The following is an 8,764-nucleotide window of genomic DNA, read 5'->3' as shown; positions in this document are numbered from 1 at the left end:
AAGCTTATGGATTGCTAGAGGACGTGTTAGTGAAGGTTAAAGGCCTTTACATCCCTGCTGATTTCATAATCTTAGACACTAGGAAGGAGAAGGATGAATACATCATCCTTGGAAGACCCTTCCTAGCCACAGCAGGAGCTGTGATTGATGTTGACAGAGGAGAGCTAGTCCTTCAATTGAATGGGGACTACCTTGTGTTTAAAGCTCAAGGATATTCCTCTGCAACCATGGAGAGGAAGCATGAAAAGCTTCTCTCAATACAGAGTCAAACAAATCCCCCACAATCAAACTTTAAGTTTGGTGTTGGGAGGCCACAACCAAACTCTAAGTTTGGTGTTGAACCCCCACATTCAAACTCTAAGTTTGGTGTTGGGAGTCCACAACATCGACCTGATCACCTGTGAAGCTCCATGAGAGCACACTGTCAAGCTAGTGACATTAAAGAAGCGCTTATTGGGAGGCAACCCAATTTTTATTTACCTAATTTTATTTTTATTTTATTATTTTTTTTGTTTTATTAGGTTCATGATCATGTGGAGTCACAAAACAAATACTAAAATTAAAAATAGAATCAAAAACAGCAAAGGAAACAGCATACCCTGGAGGAAGACCTTACTGGCGTTTAAAAGCCAGTAAAGAGCATCTACGCCAGGATTACACCCTGAGGAGAGCTGGCGTTAAACGCAAGAAACAAGCATGGAACTGGCGTTTAACGCCAGAAACATACTGCAGACTGGCGTTGAACGCCCAAAACAAGCATAGAACTGGCGTCTAACGCCAGAAACAAGCATCAATCTAGCGTTAAACACTAGGATTGCATGCAGAGGGCGTTTTACACGCCTAATTGGTGCAGGGATGATAAATCCTTGACATCTCAGGATCTGTGGACCCCACAGGATCACCTCAGGATCTGTGGACCCCACATGATCTCCACCTACCTTAACTCACTCTCTCTCTTCTTTCACACAATCCAATAACACTCTTCCCTAAAAACCCTTCACTAATCACCTCAATCTCTCTTCCCCATCACCTCTTCACCACTCACATCCATCTTCTCTTCCTCATAAACCCCACCTACCTTCAAATTCAAAATACCTATATCTTTTCAAATAATATCTTTTTCAAAAATTTGATTTCAAAATATCTTTTCTAACTTCTTATCTTTTCAAAATTGATTTTTAAAATCTTTTTCAACTAACTAATTGACTTTTTGTTTGTTTCTTATCTTTTTCAAAACCACCTAACTACTTTTCTCTCTCTAATTTTCGAAAATTACCTCACCCTTTTTTCCAAAATTCCTTTTAATTAACTAATTATTTCAAATTTTAATTTTAATTTTATTTCTTCTCTTAATTTTCGAAAAGCACTAACCCTTTTTCAAAAATAATCTTCGAAAACTCCCCTCTCTTATCTTCTTCTAATTATTTACTTATCTACTAACACCTCTCTTCTACTCAAGAATTCAAACCCTCTCTTCCCCTTTGTGTTTGGATTCATACCTTTTTCTTCTTTTATTCTCTTATTCTTCTACTCACATAAAGGAATCTCTATACTGTGACATATAGGATTTCATATTTTCTTTGTTTTCTTCTCTTTCATATGAGCAGGAACAAGGAAAAAGGCATTCTTGTTGAAGCTGATCCTGAACCTGAAAGGACTCTGAAGAGGAAACTAAGAGAAGCTAAAATACAACAATCCAGAGACAACCTTACTGAAATTTTCGAACAAGAAAAGGATATGGCAGCCGAACCCAAGAACAATAATGCAAGGAGGATGCTTGGTGATTATACTACACCCACTTCCAAGTTTGATGGCCTTTTGCTGTAAAAGACAGAGCTAGAACATGGTTGGACTCACAACCTAAAGATAGCCTGGACTCTTGGGATAAGCTGGTCACGGCCTTTTTGGCTAAGTTCTTTCCTCCTTAAAGCTGAGCAAGCTTAGAGTGGATGTTCAGACCTTCAAACAAAAAGCTGGTGAATCCCTCTATGAAGCTTGGGAAAGATACAAGTAGATGATCAAAAGGTGTCCTTCTGACATGCTTTCAGAGTGGACCATTCTGGATATATTCTATTATGGTCTATCTGAGTTCTCCAAGATGTCACTGGACCATTCTGTAGGTGGATCCATTCACCTAAAAAAATGCCTGCAGAAGCTCAAGAACTTATTGACATGGTTGCAAATAATCAATTCTTGTACACTTCTGAGAGGAATTCTGTGAATAATGGGACGCCTTAGAGGAAGGGAGTTCTTGAAATTGATGCTCTAAATGCCATATTGGCTCAGAACAAAATGTTGACTCAGAAAGTCAACATGATTTCTCAAAGTTTGAATGGATGGCAAAATGCATCAAATAGTACTACAGAGGCATCTTCTGAAGAAGAAGCTTATGATCCTGAAAACCCTGCAATAGCAGAGGTGAATTACATGGGTAAACCTTATGAAAACACCTATAATTCCTCATGGAGAAATCATCCAAATTTCTCATGGAAGGATCAACAAAAGCCCCAACAAGGCTTTAATAATGGTGGAAGACACATGCTCAGCAATAGCAAGCCTTTTCCATCATCTTCTCAGTAATAGACAGAGAATTCTGAGCAGAGCCCCTCTAGCTTAGCAAATATAGTCTCTGATCTGTCTAACGCCACCTTAAGTTTCATGAGTAAAACAAGGTCCTCCATCAGAAATTTGGAGGCACAAGTGGGCCAGCTGAGTAAGAAAGTCACTAAAACTCCTCCTAGTACTCTCCCAAGCAATACTGAAGAGAATCCAAAAAGAGAGTGCAAGGCCATTGACATAATCAAAATGGCCGAACTTAGAGAGGAAGGGGAGGACATGAATCCGAATGAGGAAGACCTCATGGGACGTCCCCCAAGCAAGAAGGAGCTCCCTATTGAGGACCTAAAGGAATCTGAGGCTTATATAGAGACCATAGAGATTCCATTAAACCTTATTCTGCCATTCCTGAGCTCTGAAAACTATTCTTCCTCTAAAGAGGATGAGGATGTAATTGGAGAGTAAGTTGCTCAATATCTAGGAGTCATCATGAAGCTGAATGCCAAGTTGTTTGGTAATGAGACTTGGGAAGATCAATCTCCCTTGCTCATTAGTGAACTAGATACATGGGTTCAGCAAACTTTACCTCAAAAGAAACAAGATTTTGGTAAATTCTTAATACCTTGTACCATGGGCACCATGACCTTTGAGAAAGCTCTGTGTGACCTGGGGTCAGGTATAAATCTTATGCCACTCTCTGTAATGGAGAAACAGGGAATCTTTGAGGTACAGGCTGCCACATTTTCATTACAGATGGCAGACAAGTCAGTAAGACAAGCTTATGGATTGGTAGAGGACGTGTTAGTGAAGGTTAAAGGCCTTTACATCCCTGCTGATTTCATAAACTTAGACACCAGGAAGGAGAAGGATGAATGCATCATCCTTGGAAGACCCTTCTGGTGCACGAAATTGCAATCACACCTTTGCAATCCGCACAACTTACCAGCAAGTGCACTGGGTCGTATAAGTAATACCTTACGTGAGTAAGGGTCGATCCCACGGAGATTGTTGGTATCAAGCACGCTATGGTTATCTTATTAATCTTAGTCAGGATGCCAATAAGGTTCTTTGAATTTAATTGTAAAAAGTGAACGTGTTTGGAATAAGTAATTGTTACTCAATAATGAAGAATATGTTGGAGTTTTGGAGATGCTTTGTCCTCTGAAATTTAGTTTTCTCTTGTCCTCCTCTTCACACATGCAAGGCTCCTTCCATGGCAAGCTGTATGTAGGGCATCACCATTGTCAATGGCTTCTTTCCATCCTCTCAGTGAAAATGGTCCAAATGCTCTGTCACAGCACCGCTAATCATCTGTTGGTTCTCGATCATGTCGGAATAGGATCTATTGATCCTTTTACGTCTGTCACTACGCCCAACAATCATTGAATCTGGCTGGGCTAATGCCCTTAAGACCATTAATGGACCACCCAAGAGCTGTCTTGTGTGTCCTTAGCACTTGAATTAGTGCTTCCTCTTCCTGTGACTCTAAGGTTGAGCTTATGATTATTGGAAAGGTATCACCTTCTCCCAGAAATGCATATTTCAGGGATGGTGGTAATGGTTTGAGCTCGGGTTTGGGAGGTTTCCCTTCTCCCTGAGGGATTTTCAGAGGTTCTATTATTCTCTTTAGTTCCTCCAGATCAGGCTGGACATCTTTAAAGATATCCTCTAGCTCTGATTCGAGACTCTCAATCATACTGACCTCTTTTATCAGAGAGTCAATAATATCAATACTCATGCAGTTATTTTGGGTGTCTGGATGCTGCATAGCTTTGACAAGATTCAACTTAAACTCGTCCTTATTGACTCTCAGGGTCACTTCCCCTTTTTGGATGTCAATGAGGGTTCGTTCAGTTGCTAGGAAAGGTCTTCCTAGAATGAGAGTTGCACTCTTATGCTCCTCCATTTCCAGCACCACAAAGTCAGTGGGAAAGGCAAATGGCCCAACCTTGACAATCATGTCTTCAATTACGCCTGATGGGTATTTAATAGAGCCAACAGCAAGTTGGAGACATATCCGTGTTGGTTTAACTTCATCAGTCAACCCAAGCTTTTTGATAGTAGCTGCAGGTATTAGGTTAATACTTGGCCCAAGATCACATAGAGCTTGCTTGGTACAAGTACCTTCTAATGTGCATGGTATCATAAAGCTTCCAGGATCTTTAAGCTTCTCAGGTAAGCTTTTCAGAATGACTGCACTGCATTCTTCAGTGAGGTAGATTTTTTCAGTTTCCCTCCAATCCTTCTTATGACTTAAGATCTCTTTCATGAACTTAGCATAAGAGGGTATTTGCTCAAGTGCCTCTGCAAACGGAATCTTTATTTCAGGAGTCCTGAGGTAGTCTGCAAAACGAGCAAATTGCTTATCCTATTCCGCTTGGCGGAGTTTCTGAGGATAAGGCATTTTGGTTTTGTATTCCTCAACCTTATTTGCTGTAGGTTTATTGCTTACAGATATGGATTGAAAAGCCTTTTTAGAGGGGTTGCTATCAGCACTTGTATGTGTCTGATCTCCCACTGGCGTTTGAATGCCAGGGGTGGAACCTGGAGTGGCGTTAGACGCCAACTCCTTACCTATTTCTGGCATTTGAACGCCAGAACTGTGCTTCCTTTGGGCGTTCAACGCCAATTCCTTGCTTGTTTCTGGCGTTAAACGCTAGGATTGAGCATGGTTTGGGCATTTAATGTCAGCTTTCCACCCATTTTCTAGCGTTTGAGCGCCAGAATTATTCCTCTCTGGGCTCTTACTGTCCTCAGATGGATTTTGGGTAGTTTGCTCATTTCTTGGCTTCCTGCTACCTTGAAGTGAGGTATTTAATGTTTTCCCACTTCTTAATTGAACTACTTGGCACTCTTCTATTATTTGTTTTGATAATTGCTGTTTTGTTTGCTTTAACTGTACTTCCATATTCATATTAGCCATTCTTGTTTCTTGTAGTATCTCCTTGAATTCGGCTAGCTGTTTTGTTAGAAAATCCAGTTGCTGATTGAATTCAGTAACTTGTTCTGTAGGATTGAGTTCAGCAGTTACTATTTTGGTCTCTTCTTTCAAGGAAGGTTTCACCGCTTAGGTACAGATGCTGATTTGTGGCAACTGTATCAATGAGCTCTTGAGCTTCTTCTATTGTCTTTCTCATGTGTATAGATCCACCAGCTGAGTGGTCTAGAGAAATCTGAGCTATCTCTGTAAGCCCTTAATAGAAGATGTCTAACTGCACCCACTCTGAAAACATTTTAGAGGGGCATTTTCTTAGCATCTCTCTGTATCTCTCGCAGGCATCATAAATGGATTCATTATCTCCTTATTTAAAGCTTTGGATGCTTAGCCTTAGCTGTGTCATCCGTTTTAGAGGAAAATAGTGATTTAGGAAATTTTCTGACAGCTATTTCCATGTCTTTATGCTATCCTTAGGTTGGTTATTTAACCACCTCTTAGCTTGGTCTTTTACAGTAAATGGAAATAATAACAGTCTATAGACATCCTGATCTACTTCTTTATCATGTACTGTGTTAGTAATTTGTAAAAATTGTGCCAGAAACTCTGTAGGTTCTTCTTGTGGAAGATCGGAATACTGGCAACTTTGCTGCACCATGATAATGAGCTGAGGGTTCAACTTAAAATTAAAAATAAATAAAAATAAAATAAAAAAGAATTTAAACATATTTTATGAAGATTTTCGAAAAAGTGAGGAGAGAGAAAGTGGTTAGGATATTTTCGAAAAAGATAAAAAAAAATTTAATCTTAAAAGGATAAGATTTGAAAAATTTTGAAATTGAAATCTGAATTTTTATATAAAAAAATTCGAAAATATGGCTTAAAATTAGTTAGAAAAGATATTTTTTTTTGAATTTTGAATTTTATGATGAAAGACAAAAACACACAAAAGACACAAGACTTAAAAATTTTTAGATCTAATGCTCCTTGTTTTCGAAAATTTTGGAGGGAAAACACCAAGGAACACCAAACTTAAAAATTTTAAGATTAAAACATAAGGACGACTCAAGAACACCTTGAAGATTCACAAGAACACCAAGAACAAAAGAAAGAACACCAAACTTAAAATTTTAGAAAATCACAATAAAATTTTTGAAAATTAAAGAAAGATTAACAAGAAAACACCAAACTTAAAGTTTGGCACAAGATTTAATCAAAGAAAAATTATTTTTGAAAAAAGTTTTAAAAAGGAAGATACCCAATTGCCAAGAACATAAGCCAACGCTCTAGCCAACTGAGCTATAAATGTAACGTGTTTTAATATTGTATATATAAAATATATTTTTTGAAAACTAATATTTTGAAAAAACACAAGGAAAACACGAAAAATACACAAAATAGGAAAAATCAAAGATCAAACAAGAAAATTTGACAAGAACAATTTGAAGATCAAGGAAAAATAAAGAACACAAATTTGAAAATTTAAAGGAAAATATGAAATATGCAATTAACACCAAATTTAAAGTATAAAACTAAACTCACATAAAAATTAAAAATTAATAAGGAAAAATAATATTTTAAAAAAAATTTTGAAAAGAAAATAAGGACTCAGATTTAATGGCTCTATAGCAACAAAAATAAAGTATTCCTAATCTAAGCAACAAAATAAACCTTTAGTTGTTCAAACTCGAACAATCCCCGGCAACGTCGCCAAAAACTTGGTGCACGAAATTGCAATCACACCTTTGCAATCCGCACAACTAACTAGCAAGTGCACTGGGTCGTCCAAGTAATACCTTACGTGAGTAATGGTCAATCCCACGGAGATTGTTTGTATGAAGCAAGCTATGGTTATCTTATTAATCTTAGTCAGGATGCCAATAAGGCTCTTTGAATTTAATTGTAAAAAGTGAAAGTGTTTGGAATAAGTAATTGTTACTCACTAATGGAGAATATGATGGAATTTTGGAGATGCTTTGTCCTCTGAAATTCAGCTTTTCTCTTGTCCTCCTCTTCACACACGCAAGGCTCCTTCCATGGCAAGCTGTATGTAGGGCGTCACCGTTGTCAATGGCTACTTCCCATCCACTCAGTGAAAATGGTCCAAATGCTCTGTCACAGTGGTGCACAAAATTGTGATTATCAATGGCGCCATCAACATGGTACACTCAATTGCAATCTCAACTCTTTATCACAACTTCGCACAACTAACCAGCAAGTGCACTGGGTCGTCCAAGTAATAAACCTTACGCGAGTAAGGGTCGATCCCACGGAGATTGTTGGTATGAAACAAGCTATGGTCGTCTTGTAAATCTCAGTCAGGCAGATTCAAATGGTTATGGATGATTTATGAATAAAGCATAAAATAAAGATAGAGATACTTATGTAATTCATTGGTGAGAATTTCAGATAAGCGTATGGAGATGCTATGTCCCTTCCATCTCTCTACTTTCCTACTGTCTTCATCCAATCCTTCTTATTCCTTTCCATGGCAAGCTGTATGTTGGGCATCACCGTTGTCAATGGCTACAGTCCCGTCCTCTCAATGAAAATGTTCAACACGCTCTGTCACAGCACGGCTATTCAGCTGTCGGTTCTCGATCATGTCGGAATAGAATCCAGTGATTCTTTTGCATCTGTCACTAACGCCCCACAATTGCGAGTTTGAAGCTCATCACAGTCATTCAATCCTTGAATCCTACTCAGAATACCACAGGCAAGGTTTAGACCTTCCGGATTCTATTGAATGCCACCATCAATTCTAGCTTATACCACGAAGATTCTGATTAAGGAATCCAAGAGATAAACATTCTAGCCTTGTTTGCTTGTAGAACGGAGGTGGTTGTCAGGCACGCATTCATAAGCGAGAATGATGATGAGCGTCACATAATCATCACATTCATCAAATTCTTGGGTGCAAATGAATATCTTAGAACAAGAATAAGCTGAATTGAATAGAAGAACAATAGTAATTGCATTAATACTTGAGGTACAGCAGAGCTCCACACCTTAATCTATGGTGTGTAGAAACTCCACTGTTGAAAATACATAAGAACAAGGTCTAGGCATGGCCGAGAGGCCAGCCCCCAATAATCTAAGAACTAGATGTCCAAAGATGATCCTAAGATCTAAAGTGATCAAAAGATATATAATACAATAGGTAAAGGTCCTACTTATAGAGAACTAGTAGCTTAGGGTTTACAAAGATGAGTAAATGACATAAAAATCCACTTCCGGGCCCACTTGGTGTGTGCTTGGGCTGAGCATTGAAGC

The 8,764-nt window shown here is 38.4% G+C and overlaps 1 non-coding gene across 1 annotated transcript; it reads right to left on the bottom strand.

Annotated features, from left to right (window-relative positions):
• Positions 1–1,936: 1,936 nt before the first annotated feature.
• On the bottom strand, positions 1,937–2,044 carry LOC127742782 (small nucleolar RNA R71). The gene has a single exon (XR_008004185.1). It is a non-coding gene; the product is annotated as a small nucleolar RNA R71 (small nucleolar RNA).
• Between the last annotated feature and the right edge of the window lie 6,720 nt (positions 2,045–8,764).

Source organism: Arachis duranensis, chromosome 1 (assembly GCF_000817695.3).
Source record: "Arachis duranensis cultivar V14167 chromosome 1, aradu.V14167.gnm2.J7QH, whole genome shotgun sequence".
Taxonomy (NCBI): Eukaryota; Viridiplantae; Streptophyta; class Magnoliopsida; order Fabales; family Fabaceae; genus Arachis; species Arachis duranensis.
The sequence above is the reverse complement of the archived record's forward strand: the minus strand, read 5'-3'. Positions and strand labels throughout refer to the sequence as shown.